Raw genomic sequence first — 27,250 nt, forward strand, 5'->3', positions numbered from 1 at the left:
GTGAAAGCAGCAGAGACCAAAAGAGTCTTAGCCAGAAGCTCCAAAAATATTCCAGTTACAAGAATCTGAATATTTCTTGAGAAGCTGTGAAACCTACAGTGCACATCCCTAGATGTGAGAGACCAAACCTTGGTTCATCCCAAGCACATAGTGTTTGAGGATTTTGCAGATTTTGTTTTGTTTTTCAATCTTTGAGGGTGTAACTTATTTTCCCCTAGTACATTTTCCCAATGGATTCTGAGGACTTTCTGGTGGAGGGTTCATGGCAGACACCAGTACTTAAACCAAATACCAGAGTGATTCTATGTTTTGTGTGACTATTTTGCGAGTATCCTTCAGAGAAGGACTGAGGAATCTGGGGTATCCACCTGTGACCCATAGAGATGGGGAAAAGAAGGAGGACTAGTCCATGAGGAAATGCTTTACCCAAGCACAGAAAGGAGAATTATGTTTTCTGATTTTGCAAAAGGATTTACAGTTATTGCAAACTGATTCTCATTCTAGTGTCTTTTAGTCTTTCATTTGTGTGCACTTTTTAGGATTCAACATACTACAGGTATTTTTTATCTTAATTTAAAAGTACACCAAGATTGGTGTACTTTTAATTTTTGTGATGTGGAAGTTTTAAGTCAGTTATTGGTCATCCAGTGAAGGCCTTGTGTCACTCTCCAGCTTATTTTCGAAAGAGATCGCCGGCCATCTTCTGACACAAATCGGGAGATGGCCGGCGATCTCCTGAATCTGGCCAAATCGGTATAATCAAAAGCCGATTTTGGCCGGCTTCAACTGCATTCCGTTGCGGGGCCGGCAAAAGTTCAGGTCCAAGTCCCAAAAAAGTGCCCGAACTGACCAGATGACCACTGGAGGGAATCGGGGATCACCTCCCCTGACTCCCCCAGTGGTCACTAACCCCCTTCCACTCCCAGCCTCTATGCCAGCATCAAGTGTCATACTCAGGTCCATCGCAGCAGTATACAGGTCCCTGGAGCAGTTTTAGTGGATGCTGTGGACTTCAGGCAGGCGGACCCAGGCCCATTCCCCCTACCTGTTACACTTGTGGTGGAAAATGGGAGTCCTTCAAAACTCACCTAAAACCCACTGTACCCACATGTAGGTGCCCCCCTTCACCCCTTAGGGCTATGGTAGTGGTGTATATTTGTGGGTAGTGGGTTTTTGGGGGCTCAGCACCCAAGGTAAGGGAGCTATGCACCTGGGAGCTATTTTAAAATTTTTTAAACTTTTTAGAAGTGCCCCCTAGGGTGTCCGGTTGGTGTCCTGGCATGTGACGGGACCAGTGCACTACGAATCCTGGCCCCTCCCATGACCAAATGCCTTAGATTTGTTTGTTTTTGAGATGGGCGCCATCGGTTTCCATTATGGGCCATCTCAAACCCGGCCATCTCTGACATTTGGGCGGCCTCTACCGTTTTATCGAAACGAAAGATGGCCGGCCATCTTTTTCGAAAATACTTTTGACTCCGCCCACTTGTGGAGCCGGCCATGGAGATGGCCAGCGCCATTCGATTATCCCCCTCTCTGTCTCCCTCTATTCATCAGGATTCAAATTGAAGAGGTTATATAAATTCTTTTCAGTACCCCATGGAATTGGCAGCCCAAATCACTACCCTCAGTGCACATGGAATGAGTATCCTACATGGAGCAGCAGATGCTGCTTGAGCCACCTTATTCAGTGCTGCTGAAAGACTGAGCTGAGGCAGGGCTGCCGCCAGGCCCAGGACAGGGCCACTGCCCCCCCAGGATCACTGCCACCCCAGGATCGCTGCCACCTGCCACAATTGTAAATACTTTGGCTGGCGGGGATTCCAAGTCCCCGCCAGCAGAAAAGTCTTATTCCAGTGTTGCTCTTCTTCACTCTGCCGCATGGCCTGCCCCTGCAGCTGCTTTTTCTTTCACGTCGCGCATGGTCAGTTTCAAAACCGAGCATGCGCAGCCTGAGGGGAAAAGCAATGCGGCAGAATGAAGAAGAGCAGTGCTGGAGGAAGAACTCTTCTGCTGGCGGGGCCTGGGGGGAACCCCACCAGCCTGCTGTGTCTGCTCCTCCGGGTCCTCCCCAGCCTCCAAGGGGGGGCCTGGTGCTGGAGTTTTCTCTTTCCTGCTCCTGTTGGGATGCGATCACCTGGGTCCTGTCAGGAGCAGGAGAGAGAGAGAGAGACCCCGGTGCTGGGCCCCCCTTGGAGGCCCAGGCCTGGGGAATTTTGCCCCCCCCCCCCCCCCCCCTTGGTGGCCCTGACCTTATTGGACAGACTAAATGGGTCATTTTGTTCTTTGTCTGTCATAATTTACTGTTACTTTATTTTTCTGGGGAACAGAAGCTAGTTTCTCACACACAATTATTGTATGTACAGGTTCAATAGAACCTGCTTTAGGCAGAGGTCGACATCAAGAAGGCTTTTATTTAGGGGTCTTTTTACAAAGGCGTGCTAGCGTTTTTAGCGTACACTAAAAATAAGGGTACTCTAAATGCTACAGATGTCCATATATTCCTATTGGCGTGTCTAGCGTTTAGTGCACACTAAAAATGCTAGTGTGCCTTTGTAAAAGACCCCCTTAGGTTGGTATGAACTTTGATTTATTTACCTTTGCAACATCAAAAAGAGTCATTTTAATATTTCATTATATTAATGTACATTTTGGAGTCTCTTGCCAGACACCCTGTCACTTTTGCTAAGATGCAAAGCGGATTCTGTGCAGTTAAAAAGGGGCGTGGCTATGGGTGGAGATATGGGCATTTTGTGGACGTTCCAAAATTTACGGTCGTTGTTACAGATTATGGCCCAGTGCACGTACATCAATGTGCAGGAATTTATGCTACATTTTTGTTAGTATAAATGGGCATGCGTCGTTTTAAGCACCGGGATATCAACTAAGCAAATTCTATATACCTCTCTTAAATCTAGGCATCGGCTATATAATATGCTTAGGCAGAAATGTTTACTGTTCAGATTTTTTATTAGCCATATACAGAATCTGGCCCTTAATGTATAGAAAATATACTGAGCTCAGCTGATGTGAATGAGTTATGGAACAGGATAATATCGGGTCTAAAACTCTCACTTTTGGATAATAGCAGCAGAAATGTTGATAAAAATCATCCATACATTAGTGAACAGTTCCTCTTTCATATACTGGGCAGGTTTAGGATTTTTTTCATGCACTGCTGGATATTCATAGAACCGATGTGGCCTAATAATAAAAGCATGAACCAGATCAATATCATATGCCCACCTGCACAACATGCAAATTGAATCCGAAGTGTGCTGTGTCATTAAAAGGACACACAGTAATATGATTCTTTTCAAATGTTCAACAGGCTTATGTCTGAAATACTTTAACCCTCAGCCTTCTGGTAGCAAATTAAGGTTACTACCATTTAGGGATATGCATTCGGTTTCAGCTTTCTGTGTGGAGAATTTTATGTGAATAAAGAATAAACACTAGATCAACTTTACACACATGTAGAGGTGCATTTTCAATGATGCATTTAGATTTTGGCCATTTTGCAGAAAACATCCCAAAATAAAATGGTGAACATAGTGATTTTTGAACCAGAAAAATGCCAGTCTTTTTCTTTGGAAAAAGGCCATTTGCTCAGTGCATCTATCTTTTTGGACCATTTTTTAAAAAGAAAAAAAAAAGTCCAGGAGAAAAACGAGTGGTCATTTAGGGCACCTTTTTTGTGACTTGTGATTGAAATAGGTCTAGACCAAAATGTCTAACTTTTATTCCTGGACGCTTTTGCTTTGCTCCATTATGGCAGAAAAATGTCCAAGTTCTGAGAACACCACATCATGCCCTTGACATGCCTCCTTGTAATTTGGCTGCACTGCATACGAACTGCATAGAAAAATGTCTTTAAAATGGGTTTTGAAAATAGCAATTTGGGCTTTTTGACAAAAAAAGTCCATATGCCACTTTGTGCCGTTTTTTGAATGTTATTTCCATACATTAAAAATATTTTACACGCATTAATCTTTGAAAGGAAACTATAATTTTGCCAGAAAATAGGCCAAAAAATAAAAAAATGAATCAAAACGTTTTTTAACATGCACACTCCTAGTATGGTACCAGCAGAATTAAGTTGACATTGTAATTGAACCTTGTTCTACTGATTTATTTACAATTTCTATCATAATCAGATCAATTTCTTTGGTTTCAGATTATCCAGAAACATTTAAATTTATTTTCTCTACTATTCTGCTGTTTAATATAATGCCAAACTTTAAGTTACTGTCTGTACTGTTTTAATATACTATTGTACTGTAGTCCTGTTATAGCTGATGTAAGCCACATTGAGCCTACAACCAGTGGGAAAATGTGGGATATAAATGCTTTAAAATAAATAATAAATAAATAAAATAAATAAATAAATAAATAAAATAACCCTGTCACAGTAAACTGGGGAGCATAATTTACCAAACGCTTTACACTGATAACTGAGCTTGTTGGAGAAAGTACAAACCTTGGGCTCCTTGTACTAAGCTGCAGTAAATACCAGCGCATGCTTACTGCAGCGTAAAGGGATTTACACACTAAAAAAATATATTTTTTTGCAGAGGGGGTATGTTTAGAGGGGGGCAGAGAATGGGTATTTCTACACTAATCAGTGAGCAGGTCTTTTATAAAGGTGCGCTAGCATTTTTAGCGCACGCTAAATGCTAGAGACATGTTTCTAGCATTTAGCATGTGCTAATGTTTTAGTGCATACTAAGGGGGTCTTTCACTAAAGTGCGCTAGTGTTCTTAGCTCGTGCTAAAAATCAGCTGGTGCTAAATGCTGATACGCCCATTGGAATATAATGGGTATATCAGGTACATGATAAGCAAATGTTGCGGAGAAAAGCTTCTTATAGCCTATCCTCTTAGGATTGGAAAAATGAAGAATCAAGAACTGTCTTCAAGCGGGGTTTTTAGCTGATAGACAAGTCAATGATGACTTATAGCTTGGAGCTAGGCCTTGTACTATCAAAAACACCAATGAGCATATTTTGAAAACAATGTGTGGTTGCATCAAAAGGGGTGTAGCCCTTTCAAATCATGAATGCTTAAAGATCAAACAAGCTATGGTGTTTAATAATGTTTGAACCTTCTGTATAACAACCTCCTTACAACCCAGGAAAATGATGTTGCAATAATTCAAAATGAGCCAAAACCATAGTTTGGGCAACCATTCTAAAAAAGTCAGGGGAATAATTATGTCTGATTCTTCTTAGCGTCCACAATAATTTAAACAATTTGGTTGCTACTACCTTTATTTGTGGCTCAAATATAAGATTTCTATCAAATATCATACCCAGGATTTTTAAAGCAGATTCCAGGGGAAAATTGATCCTATCAATACTCACATCTATTTGATCTCCTTTAATTGGTATGTAGGCTAATGGAAATTCACCATATAAGAATGAAGGTACATGCTGAAGATATTGAGCGTTATCATGATATTGAATATACACTATGGAATCTGTTATTTTAATATAATTTTCTAAGAACATAAGAACATAAGCATTGCCAAACACGGCAGCAAGACTGATTTTCAAGAAAACGAAATACTTAAGAGCAACCCCATTGCTTGAAAAACTACATTGGCTACCAGTGAAGGCAAGAATATTTTTCAAAGAGCACCCTAATCTTCAAGATACTATTCGGAATGGCACCCGAATATATGCTTGACATGATCGAACTATCCACAAGAAATTCAAACCCAGAAAACAGAAACTACCTACTCCTACACCTACCTAACTGCAAAAATACAATTTACAAAATCATCTACACAGCAGAATTTAGCTTCCTGGGTTCCGAATGGTGGAACTCGATACCAAAAATCATAAGAAGCATCAAAAATCTCCTCCAATTCAGAAAAGAAATCAAAATTCTACAGTTAAACACAAAAATATCACAGCCTCCTTTCAACACTACCTCCTCAAAACTAAATGAACAAACACCAGCAAAACTCAACAATGAACACAAGAACCACCACCACCTTTTCCTCTTCAAATCTATCTGTTCAGAACTATGGATGTCTTCTCCACAATGCACAACACTATTGTAACTCCACCAAAATGTAAATTGTAAGCCACTTTGAACCTAAACTTGTGTTGGTTAATAGTGACATACAAGAATGCATAAATAAATAAAATATTGAGACAGACCTTAGGTCCGTCAAATCAAGTATTCTATTTCCAACAGTGGCCAATCCAGGTCACAAGTACCTGGCAAGATCACAGAACAGTAAAACAGATTTTATGCAGCTTATCCTAGAATATGCAGTGGATTTTCCCAAGTCCATCTTAATAATGGCTTATGGACTTTTAGGAAATTATCCAAAAATGTTTAAACCTTGCTAAGCTAACTGCTTTTACCACATTCTCGGGCAACAAATTCCAGAGTTTAATTATTCGTTGAGTGAAGAAATATTTTCTCCAATTTGTTTTGAATTTACTACTTAGTAGCGTCTTTGCACTCCCCCTAGTCCTAGTATTTTTGGAAAGAGTAAACAACCGAATCACATCTACACATTGAACTTCACTCAGTATTTTATAAACCTCTATCATATCTCCCCTCAGCTGACTCTTCTCCAAGCTGAAGTTCCCTAGCTGTTTTAGCCTTCCTTCATAGGGAAGTCGTTCCATCCCCTTTATTATTTTCGTTGCCCTTCTCTGCACCTTCTCAAATTCCACTATATCTTTTTTGAGATGCAGTGACCAGAACTGTACAGAGAATTACATGGCATTCTGAGGCAATCAAGTGAAAATCATGCAGAATAGTACGGGGCACTTCGAATGATACTTTTGACATATTAACATTTAACACTGGCTGAAGTAACAAATTACTGTGGCTGTAAAATTAGTTTCTGTCCTAATTCACACCTGAAACATGATTACAGTACTCAGAGGTATGATGGGTGGGTGGGCAGGCAGGCATGTGAATATTGATTACAAAATGCAACACACAACTGGCATGCTGTTACCCTGTTCCAGAAATGGATTAAGGAAAAGCTGCCTGTACCTGCTGGGGCAAATTTCCAGGTACTGAATATTATAATGTACTTTGCAAAAAATATCGCAGGAGTGCACTTAGACTTGGCTCCGCTGCTATTACCACTAACTGGCATTTAGAAAAATCAGTATTTTCTGAGTGATCTTACAGAGTTCAAACCATGGCAATAAACTTCCAGTGGCTTTTATGAGGTCTCAGAGGCACAGCCATTTCTGTGAAATGGCAACATGCCAACAGTTTGTGCAGTCAAACTGTAGCAAATACCAAGCTGAAAGATTTTGAAAGGCCGCTGCATGACAGAAAAACTAAAGAGGGTTTCTGAAAACAGAAAGACGGAAAAGGAAACCAATACAAATTCATGCTATTCCTTAAAAGACCAGCATATTCAGAAACCAGACCCTAAACACGGAGGCATCTGTCCTCTTTATTTCATACATAATTGTGAGGCCCCTTCTGAGGATAAGATACACAGGGGTCTTTTTACCAAGCTGTGGGAGAAAGGGCCCTACGATAGCAGCGGGGGCCGTTTTTCCCATGTGCCAGGGCCCTTTTTACTGCAGCGGTTAAAAGCCCCCCCCCCCCCCCCAAATGGCCATTCAGTAAGATAACTTACTGCGTGGCCATGCAGTGGGGAGTACTTATCACCACCCACTGAGATGGTGGTATGGGCACCTGAGATAACCTGGTGGTAACTGGGCAGCGTACGGTGATGCTCGATTACTGCCAGGTTACCGCCACGCTATTTCCTGGGTTTTAATTTTTTTCCCCGGAAATGACGCGTGTTCGACCCAGAACTACCACTGGCAGCTGCATTGGGCTGGTGGTAGTCCTGGAATAGCATGCAGTAAGCCCGCATTGGGTTTACCGCCGCTTCGTAAAAGGGCACCATAGCTAGAATCTGCCGGTTCCATTGCATGCACTACAAACACACCACATACGCTAGTTGAAGATAAAGCAGCTTGCATGTCACAGAGAACAACTGCTTTCATAGTCAAATGAAACAAGCTTCTACCACCAACAGATTATTGAGTGTCTGGTTATAAACTGCTATAGACTTTTACCATTCTTGATCCCATCAGTGACTTCCCCCACTATCACCCATGTGTGCCACCTATAACCACTCCACTATTGCCTGCCCCTCCCGCCCTACCCCAAAAGCCTGTCTGTCCTGTTCCTTTAAAACATCATCCCCCTCACTCCAAAAGCCCACTGCTTCTCCCACTCCTGATTCCCCCACTTCCACCTCTCTACCTCACACAACCAGTCTCTCCCTCCCCCACTTTTCTTCAGCCCATCTACTTTTCCTCCCTCCCCTCCCCCTTCTCTTCTGAAGTCCATCTTCTGGCCCTTTAGACACACTCTGGTTACTATGGTGTTCCGGACTCTAGGAAGAGCTGTCACTGCTTTCAGAGATGGATGAATATATTGTACACTGCTCAGAAGGTCATTCCTATGGGCAGTATATCAAATTTTTAATAAACTTAATACTTGAAACATGATGCCTGCATCAGGGGCATGTTTGATATATTATCATAAGGACATATAACACACCTTAAAACAAGAAATTTATTTATTTAAACATTTATAGCCCACCTATTAACTAGGGCTAGATTCTACATATGGTGCCCAAAAAATCGGTGCCCAAAAAAGTGCTATTCTATAAGTTACACTTAAAGTTAGGCACGGTTTATAGACTAGCGCTTACACCCTGGAATAGTGCCTAACTTTAGGCGCAGCCATTTGTACCAACTGTATTAAATTAGGTGAGTATCCCCATTATTCTATAGCAATGAGTGTTAATTTTAGGTACACCCCTTTACACCCATGACCTTCCCATTTCTGTGCCCCCTTTTTCAGACCATATGTAAATTTTAGGTGAGAATCGTGTGTCTAAATTTACACAAATAAATGCCAATTAAATCTAATTAATGCCAATAATTGCCTGTTAAAAAGCCAATTATTGGTGCTAATTAACTCATTATTCAATTAAATTGTGTGCACAAATTGGGGGTGCACATACATTTACCCGCACAATTTTTGGTGACTTTTATAGAATTAGGGGGCTAGGGCATAAAGGTTGCTGACACTGGACTCCTCAAGACCAGTATGAGTTATTCTAAAAATTCCTTAAAAACACTTGTTTGTTGCTGAAATATGTTGGGCTTAGCTCTTCCCCTAAACCTGTATATTTGTATATTTTGCAAGGCTTCACTCCTAGCTAGGCACAAGCTTCCCCATGTCATCCCTGATTGATGCTTGCACTGGGGCCATGGAAGGGTTGGGCCTGGCAGTGGTATGATCTCTAACAATGGCCAGGGGACAACATAAGTGCATGCAAGGAGTTATTTAATAGGAACCTGTGGGACTTTGCACTACCCTTGAGATGCCAAGGGAGGAATAGGTGCCACCTTGGATGTTAGTATGAGGACATTGACTGTAATACAGCTTGGTGATGGTGACATCTGTCCAGGTTAGATGACACTGGAACTCCACACCATGAGCCCACTTCCACACAGTAATGACGATGCAGAGACCATGCACCCCCATGCCTTCCCTGCCTCTGCTGCTTCTCCTCCAGACTAGCAACAACAGCAAAACAAGTTAAAGACATCATGGGGCCACACTCTATGTACCCACAGCTGCTGGTCCTGCCCTTCTGACCTCATCATACAGTTCTGGGGCAGAACCAGCAGTTGTCAGTATGTAGCGCACAGCCCCACAATATTTTTAACTTGTTTTGCAGCTACTGCAGCTGGTCCAGAGAAGCAGCAGTAGCAGTGGTAGGGATATCGGGAGGGCGATACAGAAGAAGGAGGAGAAAGGGGGATGCTGAACGTAAAAGGGAGAGAGAATAAGCTTAATCGGCACTGATTTTTGTGCCGAATTTTTTTAGGCACCATATATAGAATCTCCCCCTTTATGTGTGTAAGTGCTAGCAGGATGCCTAAGTGCTATTCTGTAAAGTAACATAGTAACATAGTAACATAGTAGATGACGGCAGAAAAAGACCTGCGCGGTCCATCCAGTCTGCCCAACAAGATAAACTCACATATGCTACTTTTTGTGTATACCTTACCTTGATTTGTACCTGTCCTTTTCCGGGCACAGACCGTATAAGTCTGCCCAGCACTATCCCCGCCTCCCAACCACCAGCCCCGCCTCCCACCACCGGTTCTGGCACAGACCGTATAAGTCTGCCCAGCACTATCCCCGCCTCCAAACCACCAGTCCCACCTCCCACCATCGGCTCTGGTGTACATAAGTGGCATAGTGCATAAATGCAAGGGGGTGGTACATATGGATGGAGCATGGGCGGGCAGTGGGTGTGGCTCTGCATCAGGGTCACCGAGGGGAGCAAGGGGGCAAAATTCTCCGGGCCCAGCCTCCAAGGGGGACCCAGCACTGGGCCCCGGGGTCTGTTTCCTGCTCCTATAGGAAAATGGTCCCGGCACATTGGAGCAGGTAAGAGACAGTCCACAGCACCGGGACCTCCTTGGAGGCCAGGGAGGAACAGATGCACTGATGTAGGGGGTGGGGGCCCCCCATGTCAGTGTGTCAGCTCCTCCTCAGCCTCAAAGGGGGGGGGGGCGATGCCGGGATCTCGTGGCAGCTCAAGAGTGAGGGGCAGAAGCGGCGGCTGTGTGGGTTGGACCTGGCAGCTGCGTCCCGAGTGTGGGTGGGGAGGGCTGGCGGTGACTGTGTCCTAAGTGGGGGGGGGGGCCTGGTGGCTGCATCCCAAGTAGGTGGGGGCCTGGTGGCTGCATCCTGAGTGGGGGGGGGGCGGCAGCAGCCTTGCCCGGGGCGTGGCTCGGTCTCTCGGCAGCCCTGCTCTGCATTGCCTTGCCACATTTCCACAACCGCAGTTACACCAGGGCTAAGGCTGGTGTAACTAGAGGCGTGTAAATGTTAGGCACACCAATGCCAAGTTATATTAGTATTCTATAACAGAACCAGGTGCCCAAATTTCATTACAGAATAGGCTCTCACTAGGCAGCATCAGGACTCATTTATAGAATTGTCTTCCTAATGTTTAAATTAAAGAAACTAGTACCCAATGTGTATTGTTAACATATAAAGAGGGCACCATAGTAGATGCCACTTTGCTTATGGTATTATTGAACTCTTCCTTATGTTGTGATTTTCTGCTTTTAGGTTAAATATGATATTGGTTCACTAGAACTCTGGACAATTTCATTTAGTATATGTGACCGTCTCTGGGGAAAGGTGACTAAAACATATATGTGCCGACATCCATGAATTTTCTAAAATTCTGCTGCACATGTTTATAGTATATCATGATGGATGTAACTTTTAGGTATTACCACTGGTCACTTGCCCTGTGCCCTTTTATTCTCATTAATTCCCTTACCTCTTAGTTGTTCTGTCTGTTTGCCTGTCCTACTTAGATTGTAAACTCTTTGAGCAGGGACTGTCTTTTCGTGTATGGTGTACAGCGCTACGTATGCCTTGTAGCGTTATAGAAGTGATAAGTAGGAGTAGTGGTATTTCTTTTTTTACCCTGACTTAGGCTGATTGCCAAAAGAAAGTCTGTGTCAGGTTTATCGATAAACTGATTATTAATTGGATGTGTCATCTTCTTTCTTATGGTCAGCTCCACTCAGTTGCTGACATAGCATGATTTCTGCCAATTTACACCTGGTATTTTATAAAGACACGTGGGCTAACAATAGGTGTCCAATCTGCTGATATCCAGCACTATTTAACTGGCCAGGAATGTTTCTGGCTGTTAAATAGCGCTTAACTGGTTATCTGCGAATATTCAGCAGAAGATAGCTGGTTATCTCCCGCTGAATATTCACAGTCAGCACTTAGTGGATAACCAGCTATACCACATGATATAGCTGGCTATCCGCTAATATTCAGCACATTGGCTGGCTAGGTTTGGCAGCCAAATTGGGCCACCAAAATAGCAGGCCTATCTTTGGCCAGTTTCAACTTAACCAGCTAGCACTGAATATTGACTTGGCCCGGCATTGAACATCTCTGCTCAGAGCTGACTACGGGAATCAGTCTGGCTAACTTCCACAGTCTGAGTACCGGCCCCTAAGTGTCCCTCACACATAGGAAACTTGCTATAAAATTCCCCTGTACTGTACAGTGAAATATACCATATACAAACTGGTGTCATGCATCTAACCAAAAGGTGTAGAAAAATGTCAAGTTTGCCATAAGAAACTCCCATCTGCACTTATGAGATGCTCAGGGTATGAGCAACACAGATTTATTTCAGTTAATAATTATTCTTTATTCGTAAGTTGACGTTAAAATAGGAGTATGTGCCTACACCATAGTGTGAAATCTTTTTCGATCCTCCCAGTTTGTTTTCTTATCTCAGAGTTCTGTCATCCTATTCCCACTCATCTGTTTAATGAGCGTGAAGAGATTTCGGCTGAACTGCATGATCTGGCACCTTGCCAAAAGACTGGGTGCCAAAGGAACTCAGCCACCTCCTTGAGATCTGATTATAGAACCACCTCCCTGTTTTCTGCATGGTGCCAAGCACAAGCTATGCCAAAATAAATATCAGTTCAGTGCATGTGTTTGGCTCAGTGACCGAAAAATAAAAGCTTTTTATCTTGTATGCGGAAGACTAGATATTTCAGCATAAAAGCGTTTAATGGGTTTTAATTAGTGTACAGTAAAATGACATTTGGCTAGGGGCTTGTGAAGCAGTGTTTGTATAATCGCAGACTCCACCACATTGTCATGGTCACCCAAAATCTGTTTTGGCATCTGGAGGCCAAATAGTGTGAAAAAAAAACCCCAACCTTGAATGACTGTCGAAGAATCTGATATTTAGAACTAAGCTACTGCATGAAGACAAATACATAATTTATATTTATACTTGTCTTTATGCATGATATTGACCCTCCGTAAAGGATATAGGACTGAAACCTTTGATGGGAATTTTAGTTTCAGAAATAAGATTACTGTTAGCTAAGTGGCACCAAGCAATAATTTTACAATTTGACCTGTCCTTAGTATTTCAATAAGAGAGGTATCATCCGTAGAATGCTTTAATTGGTTTCTGGGATTTTTGACGAAGAAAGCATATAGAATAAAAATGTCTGATTCAACTTCAGACTCTTGGCAGGCAAGTTTCAGAGTTTCACATGTCTTGACTCTGTTCCCTCTTCTTTTCAATATACTCAAGAGCTCCTTTGGGAGAAAACTGGAACAGTTAGGCGTCAAGGTTTTTTTTTCACTTTCGCTGATTTTACTTTACTCATCCCAAGAATGGGCAATTCTATTTTGGTTATTCAAGAGTGTCTTACTTAAGTAGAACAATGGGCCAACTCTCATATCTGAAGCTGAATAAAAATAAGACAAATCTCTTGAAACTTGGTTCTTCCGCTCAGCTGTTGGCTGATGAATAACTATTAATTAATCCTAGACATCACTTGTTAGAATCATTTTTAAAAGAGTTAGGTATTACTCTAGATCCCATTTTTACCCTGGAAATACAAGTAAACTTATTATTACATAATGTCTTTTATAAATTAGATAAATGCACTGGATCCAAAATTATCTACCAGTAGAACACTTTAAAACAGTTGTTCTAGCTTATATACTGACTCAGGTAGACTTCTGTAATGCCATCGATATAGGTTGCTCAGATAGATTGCAAAAGCACCAGACTCTAGAAAACACAATGACTCGACTACTTTGTAATGCCAAGATATTTGATTGAGCTCCCCATCTCTTGCTTTAGTTATACTGGCTCCCAATAAAAGCTTCTATAATGTTCAAGTTATATACAGGAGTCTTCAGGATTATACATAGCCTGGCCCTAGCTTATATGAGTCAACTTTTGACCTTTCTCTCCTGAGCATCTAGCCTTGCAGTTTCCCTTGGTAAAAGGATCGCAAGCTAAGGAGAACGTTCTCACAGACTTTGTTTCCTACCTGTTGGAGCACTTAGTCTTTAGATCAGTGTTTCACAAGTTGGTCCTAGAGTACCCCCTTGCCAGTCAGGTTTTCAGGATATCCACAATGAATATGAAAGAAATTGATTTGCATACACTGCCTCCATTATATGCAAATCACTTCATGCATATTCATTATGGATATCCTGAAAACCTGACTGGCAAGGGAGTACTCCAGGACCGACCTGGGAAACCCTACTTTAGATGTTAGATTGGAAACAAATTATTTATGCATTTGAAAGAAGCTGAGAACTTTCCTTTTTCAGAAATTTCTGAAGGGCTAGACTGTTTTACAATGTTAAGCTTACTTTTCTAAAATTGTAAATTCCTAGAAATATTCTAGATTCTTGCTGCTGTAATCTGCATAAAACCATTCATTTAGGTAATAGTGGAAAATAAATATTGTTTTATATTGTATTGTTGAGTATGTATTTCTAAAATTTACCTTATCCATTAAAGTGGTGATATTCATTCACTATCTGGATAAATGTATTTATTAAAGGTGACCGCACAAATTGCAGTCTTAACTTAGGGGTCCTTTTACTAAGACATGCTAACCGATTTAGCGTGCACTAACAATTAGTGCATGCTAAATGCTCATTATATTCCTATGGGCATCATCATTTAGCGCATGCTAATTGTTAGCACACACTAAATCCGTTAGGGCACCTTAGTAAAAGGACCCCTAAGTTAAGATTGCTATTTGTGCGGTCACCCTTAATGAATACATTTATTCAGATAGTGAATGAATATCGCCGCTATCCAGATACATTTTTGACCCGTTCCTGGAATACCCCTTAGGCAGATAACTTTTGTGGCCAAACGTTAGATGTTAGCAAAACAGACTGTACATGATCCCAGTACTTTCATCTTTCCTTCTGCTAAATCCAACTTGAGCAAACTTCTCCTTTTTGGGACTTTTGCTCTATACCCCAACTCCAGCCTTTGCCCCAGCCTAATATAACATGTGCATCAAATCTCCCCTCTCCCATATGTATACCTCATTTTACTTGAATAAACATTCCTTTTGTGATCAACCTCTCAACATACATCACAGTATCCTGGAAAATAATTACTGCAGTGACACATATCCCTCAACTTTGCCTTATAACAAATATAAAATGCCTTATTAAGCTGTATTAATAAAATAAGTCTGTGTCCCTTCCTCTGGTTCTACTGCCTTCTCTCCCTGGAGTTCCTGACAGTGTTCCTTCCACTCCCTTCTCCCTTAAATGAGGAACTGTGATATTGAATAAATAAGTATATGTTTGTGTTCCTAGTCATGCACCCAAAAGTTATATAATCTTTTCAAGAAACTCAGTTAATTGTTTAACTTATTAGTGGAATATAACCACAGAGGCATGGTATGTAACAGGCTATTTTGAGCTATTCTTCATGTGGCTTACATTTGAAAATACAGTGAAACAGAATAATAGAATTCAGTTATATTATGGGATTCTGAAACATTCAACAAAGTTGAAATTAGCATATATACCCAATTGGGCATTTAAAAGCCTGTTCTTTAATGATGCCGCATGTTCAGAAATCATAGCCATGTGTATAGACATGCACACACCAGAACAGGCATCCATACACACATTGCAAAAGTAAACAACAATTTCTGCAGAGTATATCCAAAACTTAATTTTCATTTCTCATTTCCATCTTCCAAAATCCTAGACAGCAGATGTAAAGATCAGTAGGACCCAAAGCAGTCCAAAACAAGTAAAGTCAGAAACAACACAGATTATACCTAATTGTTCAACCACCACCGTTAAGATTCACCTTAGGGTTTAAAAAGCAAAACCATGTGCATGTAAGGACTGGATAAAAGAATTAAAACAAAGTTTAAAGCAAACACCCTTAATAAAGAAACATAGAACAATGTAAGCGGATAAAGACCATATGGCCTATCCAGTTTGCCAATCCATGCCATCTACTCTCCTTATTACTCCCTTAGAGATCCTATGTACTTGTCCCAAGCTCTCTTGAATTCAGATACTGTTTTAATCTCTACCACTTCCACCTGCAGACAATGACAGACTCCAATATCCTATATAGCCCAGAAAATTCCAGCATTATCTCCTCTAAAACAGACAGCTTCACTTTTGAAGGGGAAGGCTTTGCAGATCAGTCCTCTTAGTACATGACTGCAATCGTCCATTGGCAAGATTAGTAATTTCTTTGTAAATTACTGCCCCCAAACAGAAGCAGATTTATGCTATCTGGACAGTCTAATGTACAAACAATACAGTACAGATATGTTGCCATGTACTGATGAAATACAGAAATCAAACAAAGGAGTAGCCTAGTGGTTAGAGCAATAAGATGAGAACCAAGAAAGACAGGAATCAAATCCTACTGCTGCTCCTTGTGATCTTGGTCAAGTCACTTACATCTCCATTGCCTCAGGTACAAACGTTAGTACATAAGTACATAAATATTGCCATACTGGGAAAGACCAAGGGTCCATCAAGCCCAGCATCCTGTTTCCAACAGTGGTCAATCCAGATCACAAATAGCTGGCAAGATCCCAAAAAAGTACAAAACATGTTATACTGCATATCCCAGAAATAGTGGTTTTTCCCCAAGTCCACTTAATAATGGTCTATGGACTTTTCCTTTAGGAAGCCGTCCAAACCTTTTTTAAACTCTGCTAAGCTAACCACCTTTACCACATTCTCTGGCAATGAATTCCAGAGTTTAATTATACATTGAGTGAAGAAAACGTTTCTCCGATTTGTTTTAAATTTACTACATTGTAGCTTCATCAACGACACCTAGATCCCTTTCTTGGTCTGTGATTCCTAACGTGGAACCTTGCATGACATAGCTATAATTCGGGTTTCTCTTTCCCACATGCATCACTTTGCACTTCCTCACATTAAACGTCATCTACCATTTAGATGCCCCGTCTCGTAAGGTCCTCTTGTAATTTTTCACAATCCTCCCGCAATTTAACGACTTTGAATAACTTTGTGTCATCAGCAAATTTAATTACCTCACTAGTTACTCCCCTCTCTAGATCATTTATAAATATCTTAAAAAGCAGCTGTCCCAGCACAGACCCCTGGGGAACCCCACTAACTACCCTTCTCCATTGAGAATACTGACCATTTAACCCTACTCTCTGTTTTCTATCTTTTAACCAGTTTTTAATCCACAATAGAATACTACCTCCTATCCCATGACTCTCCAATTTCGTTTAGATTCTTTCATGAGGTACTTTAGATTGTAAGCTATCCAAGTACAAGGAAATATCCACTATACCTGAATGTAACTTATTTGGACTACTACTAGAAAGGGGTTAGCTCAATCTAAATGGGTTCCTATCAGTGGTGTGCTGGTAAATTTTTAACAACAGGCTCTCTCCATGGTCCACCTCGGTGCCCCCCCGTCCACCTCGGCGCCCCCCCATCCACCGCTGCGCCCACCCACCCACCTCTGCGCCCCCCCCCCCAAAATTGCAGAGCTGGCCATAGCCGGGGGGGAGGGGGCAATGCATTACTCTCTCCAGGAAAAGAAATTAAATGATCCCAGGTTCCAATCTAATTCATGTTTAATATGGGATAAAATGCCATAAATAAGTAAATAAATATAAACTTTTAACATTCAGCACCTGATTCTCAAAGTGGACATATTCCAAACACGATAATGAAAATAAAATTATTTTTTTCTACCTTTGTTGTCTGGTGACTTTGTTTCTCTGATCATGCAGGTCCAGTATCTGATTCTGCTGCTCTCTATCTGTTCCCTTGACTCCATTTCCAGGGCTTCCTTTCCATTTATTTCTTTTCTTTCCTCCTTTCTTCTTCATTTCTGATCCTCCGCAGACTTGACTGTCCAGTGGATCTAGCTTCTTCCTATTTTCTCCATCCATGTGCAGTTTCTCTCCTCAATTCCTTTTCCCTCATCTAATCTCCTTCCTCTATCTTCCCTCCATGTCCAGCATTTCTTCTCTCTCCCTTCCCTCCCCTCCATCCATGTCCAGAATTTCTCTTGCTCACCCCTCCATCCATGTCCTGAAACTCTCCTCTCTCCCCTGCCCCCTCTACCCATCCATGCCCAGCAAGTCTCTCCCCTGCCCCCCTCTCCCCATCCATGCCCAGCAAGTCTCTCCCCTGTCCCCCCTCCCCATCCATGCCCAGCAAATCTCTCCCCTGCCCCCCTCTCCCCATCCATGCCCAGCAAGTCTCTCCCCTGTCCCCCTCTCCCATCCATGCCCAGCAAATCTCTCCCCTGCCCCCCTCTCCCCATCCATGCCCAGCAAGTCTCTCCCCTGCCCTCTCCCCATCCATGCCCAGTGATTCTCCTCCCTCCCCTGCCCTTCCCTCCCGCTCCCAAACATGTCCAGCGAACATGTCCTTCGCCTCCACCCTCCCCTCCTGCTCCCATCTGACTTTTTAAATTACCTCCGTCGAAACCGCTATTTAAAGCCCTGCTGCAGGCAGGCCGTCTCTCCAGACTTCCCCTGCTTGCTTCGGTGATGTTCGTGCCCTTAGTCCTGCCTTCGCGGAAAAAGGAAATGACGCCAGAATGACATCAGAAGGCGGGACTAAGGGGAAGCCTGGAGAGACGGCCTGCACGCAGCAGGGCTTTAAATAGCGGTTTCGACGGAGGTAATTTAAAAAGTCAGATGGGAGCGGGAGCGAGAGGTTGGGTGCGAAGGACATCTTTGGACATGCTTCGGAGCGGCAGGGGAGGTAAGCATGGCCTGTGATGGCGCCCTCCTGCCATGCTTACCTCCCCTAATGGAGCCGGCTCGCCCCCAACAACAACCGGCTCGCAAGAGCTGTCAAAATTTAACAAGCGGCTCTTGCGAGCCGGACAGAGCCGGCTCCAGCACACCACTGGTTCCTATGCTTTACCAGAGATCTCTTTGAGCACCTGATAAATAAGCATGCCTCTTTCATGTGACAGTGAGAGCACACATGGCCCAGAGCTAGATGCTAGTAGAGTTGATAACCAGTAGGCATTTGCTAAGCCAGGCAGGTTGCTATTTTGGCTGGACAAAAAGAAAAACAAATCAACAAGTCTAAATGATGTCTTCTGTAGAGCACAGGCCTGCAGACTGGCCTTGATGCCCTCCCCTGCCCCACAAACCCCCTATTTCTCAGAAGGGTTGGTCCAAAGCACAATCATGGGGGAGGCAGTAAATGATCATGCTGAAGGTGCCCAGGCTGGAGCCAGAGCCAGAGTGTGCTCTACTCCCAGACTCTGCAGTGGGCTCATATCCAAGCTTCCCAAACTGTGGGTCGGGACCCCAAATTGAACCCACAGTTAGGGTCACAACCTGGGTGGTCTTTCCATAAATGCATCATTATTCTGTACCTTGGGGGGGGCAGTGGGGAGGGGATCATACAATTTTATTTGGCCACTATAATGAGGTCATGGCCATAAAGAGATTGATAAACACTGGTTTAATATGTAATACTTGGTAGCAATAATGAAGCAGTGATGGAAATTTCACATAAGAAGCAGCCTGAGCCAACAGATTTATTTTCCATTGAACATAATTAACTTTGCATGAACTTGGTGGGTAATAGTGTGCTGAACTGGACAATGTTGGCACATTTTGACTGACTCTGGACAGTTCTGCATAAAGGAAACCCTTCCCTCATTATTCAATACCTTCTCTATGAAATAGTAATAATAAAAAAAAGGCAAGTGCATTTTTTATAAAATACCACTGCAATCCACAAAACAAAATGAGCAAGTTCCCACATGCCATGTTTTTCTTTTGATGTAGGCACAGGAAAAAAAAGATGTTAAATGCTCCCAGGGCTCAACCGGTATCAGGCAAGTTCCACTTCCCACCCGGACAGTTCCCACCCACCAATTCCCCTCAAGACAATTCCCATCTAGGACAATTCTCACCAAGACAATTCCCACTTAAGGGGGGCAATTCCCACTGAGGACTCCCCCCCCCCCCCCCCCCCCCCCGGTGTTTTTTTTCTAATGGCATATGGAACAAGGAGGTTAGAGCAGCATATGAATCTACACAGAGGACATATAATAACAAAATAACTTTTCATAGGTAGAGTAGTAATTTGTAATAAATCATAATCATTGTATCATTTTGAGGGGCTAAAATAGGTTGAAACCTAGTTTGGACATGAACTGCAGTTTGTATTTATCTATTTACTTATTTATGATATTTAGATCCCGGATTAAACATGAATTAGTTTGAAACCTAGTTTGGGGGTGTGGGGGGCATTGCCCCCCACACATGAACTGCAAGTCTGGAAGGGGGATGTTGTGGGGAGGGGGTACTGCCCACCCAAAACGATCTGAAAGAGAAAAGGGAGGGAGATTACTTGCCTTATGTGTTTTGTATTTTTTTGGTTATGAGTGGGAATTGGCCTCTCTGGTGTGGTGGGAATTGGTTCACTGAGAATTGTCCTAGGTGGGAATTGGTGGGTGGGAACTGTCCAGTTAGGACCTAGAATCATCTCAGCCTAATTAATGATTTCTTTAAAACTTTACTTATAAATAGTAAATCTGATTGTTAAGCACCTGATTCTCATAATGGCTATTTTGGTGGCCGTTTACAAGGTGAAAACATCAGAATACAGTGAGTCCCTATAACCAGCCCCTCCAAACGACACAATGATTATGATTTAGAACTAATTGCTATAGAAACCAATACTTCCTCTGTGTATATCCGTATGCTGCACAAGCCGGCATGTTGAAAAATATAAGCGAAATCAAACAAAAATGTCACCATCAGTAATGATCAACAACGTGGATAGAGAAGCTCATAGGTTTGCTTGCTTTGTTTGGGTAATGGGGATGACGGGTGCTTGGAGGAGAAGGAAAGGGACACTAACCTCATGGGCTTCAACCATCTCAATCTAATTGCCTTGGTCAGTTGTCTCCTACTCGCTCCCTTAGTTCCGGCTCCCAGCACCACTGCGTTCTTCAATTTTCTGGGCCGAGGCCACCGGCACTATAAGTGAAATAAGCACACTGCCTTCAGTGGCCCAGGAAGCTCTCCCTCTGTTGCAGCATCTCGCCTTTGCGGGACAGGAAATTGCAGCAGAGGGAAAGCTTCTGGGCCTCACTGACACTGCTGGCGGCCTGGAAAATTGAAGAAGACAGCACTGCAGTGAGTTGAAAGGGAGTAGGAGAGAGCAGACCAAGGTAGTTAGATTGAGAACAGGAGACGGTATGACGGTATGATGAAGCAGGGAGCAGGAGGGCAGCCATTAGTGCCCAAAACCTAGGCACTTGATTGGCCATCAGGTTTTTACTCCCATCACTCTTTCCATACCTCTATTCTATGGTGATTTCAGCTTGAGGGATGAGTTGGTCCCTTCAGAATGAAAATGTGCATCTGTACTTGCTCACTTAAAAGACCAGAAAGCTGACTTGTGGGATCCATCTAACTACCAACCAATTTCTACTCTTTTGTTTCTTCCAAAACTTACTGAAACTTGCTGATTTCCTGCCATAATAGAACAAAACATAAACGCCTAGGGCTAAAACCTAGATGTTTCGGGCTAGACCTGTTTTAATAATGACTGTCACAAAAAAATACCCCAAATGACCAGATGACCACTCGAGGGATTAAGGCATGATGCCCTCTTCCTTACCCAGTGGTCACTGACCCCCTCCAATCCCCCAAAGATGTAAAAGAAACAGTATATACCAGGCTCTATGACAGCTTCAGATGTTATGGCCAGTCTTAGAGAAGCAAGCAGGTCGCTGGAGTCACCTAGTGGTTGGTACAGTGCACAGTACAGAAGGTGACCCAGGTTCATAACCTACTCTCACTGTTACACTTGTGGTGCAAAGTGTGAGCCCTCCCAAACCCACCAAAAACCTATTGTTCCCATACATGGGTTGGTGACCCCACCCACAACGAGTACCTGTACCTTTTTTCCTACAAGGGTACCAGACAATTTTAATGATAGTAATTTGTAACCTAATATTAAGTATCCTGCTTCCAACAGTGGCTAATTCAGGTCACAAGTACATGGCAGAAACCCAATTAATAACAACATTCCATGATACCAATCCCGGAGCAAGCAGTGGTTTCCCCCATGTCCACCTCAATAATAGACTATGGACATTTCCTCTAGGAACATGTCCAAACCTTTTTTAAACCCAGATACACTAACTGCTGTTACCACATCCTCTGGCAACAAGTTCCAGGGCTTAACTATTCTGTGAGTGAAAAAATATTTCCTCCTATTTGTTTTAAAAGTATTTCCATGTAATTTTATTGTGTGTTCCCGGTCTTTGTACTTTTCGAAATAGTGAAAAATCGATTCACTTCTGCCCATTCTACACCACTCAGGATTTTGTAGACCTCAATCATATCTCCCCTCAGGCGTCTCTTTTCCAAGCTGAAGAGTCCTAACCTCTTCAGCCTTTGCTCATATGGCAGAAGTTCTATCCCCTTTATCTTTTGGTTGCTCTTCTTTGAACTTTTTCTAATTCTGCTATATCTTTTTTGAGATATGGTGACCAGAATTGAATGCAGTACTCAAGGTGAGGTCAAGAAACTGACTAATAAGAAAGTATACAAGCCAAAGATTGTTCATGTTTCTTTTAGTGAACTGGCATGTGGAAAGATCAGAGTTAACAAATTTTTCTTCAATTTAACTTGTGCTTGATTGCCTGCTGGAACTGAATCTTAAAAGAACTGGCTTCTATTTAGAAACCAATTACTCTAGACTGGAAACTATTTTCTTTTTTCATTCTTAAGATAGGTGTTTATAAAAAAAAGAATATTTCCCTTACAGCTAGATTACCATTGGTTCTTGCAATGACTCAAATGAATTTTCCCTATCTTGTTGGACTTGAGTTTCAACTGAAATTACAACTCAGGCACTATTTGTCTAGTTAGAAATGTGTATTAGGGAAGCACATATAATGTTTGCTGTTTCTGAAACAAACAGGCAAACACAGATTTGGTTTGGTTTATTTAGAAACAGATTTACATTTTTTATTTTATTTATTTATTGGGATTTATTAACTGCCTTTATAAAGAGATTCATCCACGGCAGTATACAGCAGGTACAGCTTGAAATAAAATTACAATTTTGTTGTAAGTTTTATGTCAAGCTGTACCTTGCGAAACCTGTAAGTTTTAATACCTTTGAAAGGTATTAATCCGCAAACAAACCTTTTCCGGAGACGGAAAGGTGGTAGAACTAGAAGACGTGCATTGAGGTTGAAGGGAGGCAGACTCAAGAGTAATGTCAGGAAGTATTTTTTCATGGAAAGGATGGTAGATACATGGAATGCCCTCTCGTGGGAGGTGGTGTAGATGAAAACAGTAATGGAATTCAAACATACATGGGATAAACACAAAAGAATCCTGTTTAGAAGGAATGGATCCATGGAATCTTAGCAGAAATTGGGTGGCAACACTGGTAATTGGGAAGCAAAACCAGTGCTGGGCAGACTTCTACGGTCTATGCCCTGATCGTAACTGAATAGATATGGATGGGCTGGAGTGTCGACATTAGCTTCAGAACTTTTACTACAAGAACATTGCTGGGCAGACTTCTACGGTCTGTGCCCTGAGAATGGCAAGGAGAAATCCAACCTTGGGTATACATATAAAGTATCACATACTATGTAAAATGAGTTTATCTTGTTGGGCAGAGTGGATAGACTGTACAGGTCTTTATCTGCCATCATTTACTATGTTACTATGTTAACAGCATAACAATAATAAAATGACTAAATATAAGCATAAATACAATCAGTGAGGTAAATTTGGAAATAGGAAATTGAGTCCTAAGGACTAGCATGACAGAGTAACAGAGATACACATGTTTAACAGCATTGCAGAACAATCATATAACAAAAATATGGTGTCAGCAGAATATGGAAAATACCATATTGGGCAGCATGGAAGATTATTCATATATTACAGATATAACACTTGTGGAGGGGCATCTTCAATATAACGTCCAAATGGCATCAGAGACGTTTAGTGTAAAATGCCCAAAGTCAGAGGACCATAATAAAAAAATATATATAAACTTTTCCTGAGATTCGAAAATATGCCAAAGATAAGTCTGGAAACAATATGTCCCCAAACAGCAAAAATACACTACACAAAATGATTTACTGAAAATATCTGCGGCAGCGTCTAGATGTTCCCACAACATGCAACACATCTATCTATAGCAGTGCATGTGGAGGAACATTCATCATAGGGCAACAGGTCCCTGAGTAGGGAGCCCAATTATTCCAGGGAGGAGATTGAGCTCCTGGTGCTTCTGTGCCAGTGGCACAGGCAGTGCTTTTTTTGTGCCGGTACGCAACGGTATGGCGTACCGGCACCTTTTTTTGCCCCCCCCCCCCCCGGCGAGTCCTGCACTTAGTCCCAAGTCTCCCGTGAAGTCGCGAAGCAGGCAGCACCAACTCCCATTTCCGGCCGCTGCTGCTTCTCCTGTTGTGCAGCAGCGGCCGCTACAAAAAGAACAAGATCAAAAATGTTTTTAAACATCAAGCACGGCACCGCAGACAGCCATCAGGCATTGGCTGTCGGCTCTGCAGCCGCTCCTCCTCTCGCCTCCACGTCACTGCCCCTGGAGTAAGACCCCGGAGGAGCACAGCGACGTGAGAGGTGAGAGGAGGAGCAGCTGCAGTCGACAGCCAATGCCTGATGGCTGTCTGCGGTGTCATGCTTGATGTTTAAAAACATCATAGGGGTGGAGCCATATGTGATGACCCCGCCCATAATGAGTACCGGCACCTTTTTTTCTACAAAAAAAGCACTTTATTTATTTTAGTTATTTATTGCACTTGTATCCCACATTTTCCCACCTATTTGCAGGCTCAATGTGGCTTCACTGGGCACAGGACAGGAGACACATATTTAAAAGAAAGCACCACCTGCCCCCACATGCTGTCTCCATGAGGGTATGGAGAACAATTAGATGCATCCTGGGAACGTAGGTCTGCAACAGTGTTTCCCAGGATCACAGTATCACTCATGTGCAAGGTCCCTTTGTTGTTGCTAGACATGTATATGCTTGAGATAAGAAAGGGGAATAAAATAACAGTGCTGAAATCACAATGTACAGAAAATTTCCTGAGAAGTTAGTGTGGGGACCCCCTTCCACTATCCATGCTATGCAACAATAAGGGGCTGAACACATCTGCTCCCCTCCCCCCCAATCCTGGGCCATGTGCATATAGTGCTGAGAACAGCTACATAGAGAAGCCTAAAGGCATACCAGTCTTACCCCACTGTCTAACAGCACCTCACATCACTAGAACACATTCTGCACAGAAAGGCCACCATGCCACACACCTCAGCACCTGTGCCTGTGTAATGCATATCCATCCCCTCCGTCTCCCCCCTAATCTGTCTAGTGCTATGTGTCCTAGCCTATTTGAGGAGCAGTGCACAACATGGCAGTCAAAATAATAATGTATGTGATGCCAAGGAGGCCCAGCCCTTCAACTTTCTCTCCATGAACTTGTGTTTTGCAGGTGCTTTGGACTCCACTGCGACCTTGAGTCATTCCAGCGCCAGTACAGTGCATCCGCCAAGAGGACATGGGCATGATCTGGCGCATGCAGGAGCAGCTCAGGGCACAATTTAACTACCACACACACATATCAACCCTAATAAATATAAATAAATAATAAATAAATTTTTTATACTGGGACAGACAGAAGGTCCATCAAGCCCAGCATCCTGTTTCCAACAGTGGCCAATCCAGGTCACAAGTACCTGGCAAGATACCAAAAAAGTATATGCTGCTTATCCTAGAAATAAGCAGAGGATTTTCCCCAAGTCCATTTTAATAATGGTCTATGGACTTTTCCTTTAGGAAGCCATCCAAACCTTTATAAAACCCCGCTAAGTTAACTGCTTTTAACGTATTCTCTGGCAATGAATTCCAGAGTTTAATTACATGCTGATTGAAGAAATATTTTCTCTGATTTTTTTAAAATGTACTACTTTGTAGCTTCAGTGCATGCTCCCTAGTCCTTGTATTTTTAGAAAGAGTAAACAAGCGATTCACGTCTACCTGTTCCACCCCACTCATTATTTTATATACCTCTATCACAGTGATGGCGAACCTATGGCATGCGTGCCAGAAAGGGCACGCAGAGCCCTCTCCCTTGGCACGCATGCCATCGCCATCACTGGTCCGCCCACCCTCCCTCCCAGTTCGGCCTTCCTCCCGCCCTCCCTCCAACCCAACGAGCAATAGGCCGCCCGCCCGTCCTCCCTCCCTCCCAGCACCAGGAACCCCCCTCCTCCTAAAATTTAAAAAGCGTACCTCCTTGGCTCGGAGTCGGGGTTTAGGTGGCGTGTGTCCGTAGCAGCAGCGAAGCGCGTGTGCTTCACTCGACGCACCTTCGGCCTTCCCTGTCTCTCAAGCTCTGGTAGGCGGGACCAGAGCTTGAGAGACAGGGAAGGCCGAAGGTGCGTCGAGCGAAGCACACGCGCTTCGCTGCTGCTACGGACACACGCCGCCTTAACCCCGACTCCGAGCCGAGGAGGTACGCTTTTTAAAGTTTAGGAGGAGGGGGGTTCCTGGTGCTGGGAGGGAGGGTGGGAGGGAGGCCTGGTGTTGGGTGCTGGGTGGGAGGGAGGCCTGATGGTGGGTGCTGGGTGCGAGGGAGGGAGGGAGGCCTGCCTGATGGTGGGTGCTGGGTAGAAGGGAGGCCTGATGGTGAGTGCTGGATGGGAGGGAGGCCTGGTGTTGGGTGCTGGGTGGGATGGAGGCTTGGTGTTGGGTGCTGGGTAGGAGGGAGACCTGATGGTGGGTGCTGGGTGAGAGGGAAGCCTGATGGTGGGTGCTGGGTGGGAGGGAGGCCTGCCTGATGGTGGGTGCTGGGTGGGAGGGAGGCCTGGTGCTGGGTGCTGCCAGGTGCTGGGAAGGAGGGCAGGGGGGAGAGGAGGGTGGCTGGACATTTGTGGCTGGAGGGGAGAGGAGGGTGGCTGGACATTTGTGGCTGGAGGGGAGAGGATGGTTGCTGGACATGGATGGAGGGCAAGAAATGAAGAAGAAAGGAGAAAAGTAAAGAAATCAATGGAAAGGAAGCCCTGGAAACGGAGTTAAGAGAACAGATAGAGAGCAGCAGAATCAGCGACTAGAACCAATATGGATAGAAAACAAAATCACCAGACAACAAAGGTAGGAAAAATCATTTTATTTTCATTTTAGTGTTTGGAATATGTCGAATTGGAGAATTTACATCTGCTGTCTTATTTTGCACTGGGTATACTGGAGCTGCAACAGCTTACAGAAATGATTTATAATGGAAGAAAATCATGTTATTTTTTTCTCCAATACTAGTATAA

This window comes from Microcaecilia unicolor, chromosome 2, assembly GCF_901765095.1.
Source record: "Microcaecilia unicolor chromosome 2, aMicUni1.1, whole genome shotgun sequence".
In the NCBI taxonomy this organism is placed as follows: domain Eukaryota; kingdom Metazoa; phylum Chordata; class Amphibia; order Gymnophiona; family Siphonopidae; genus Microcaecilia; species Microcaecilia unicolor.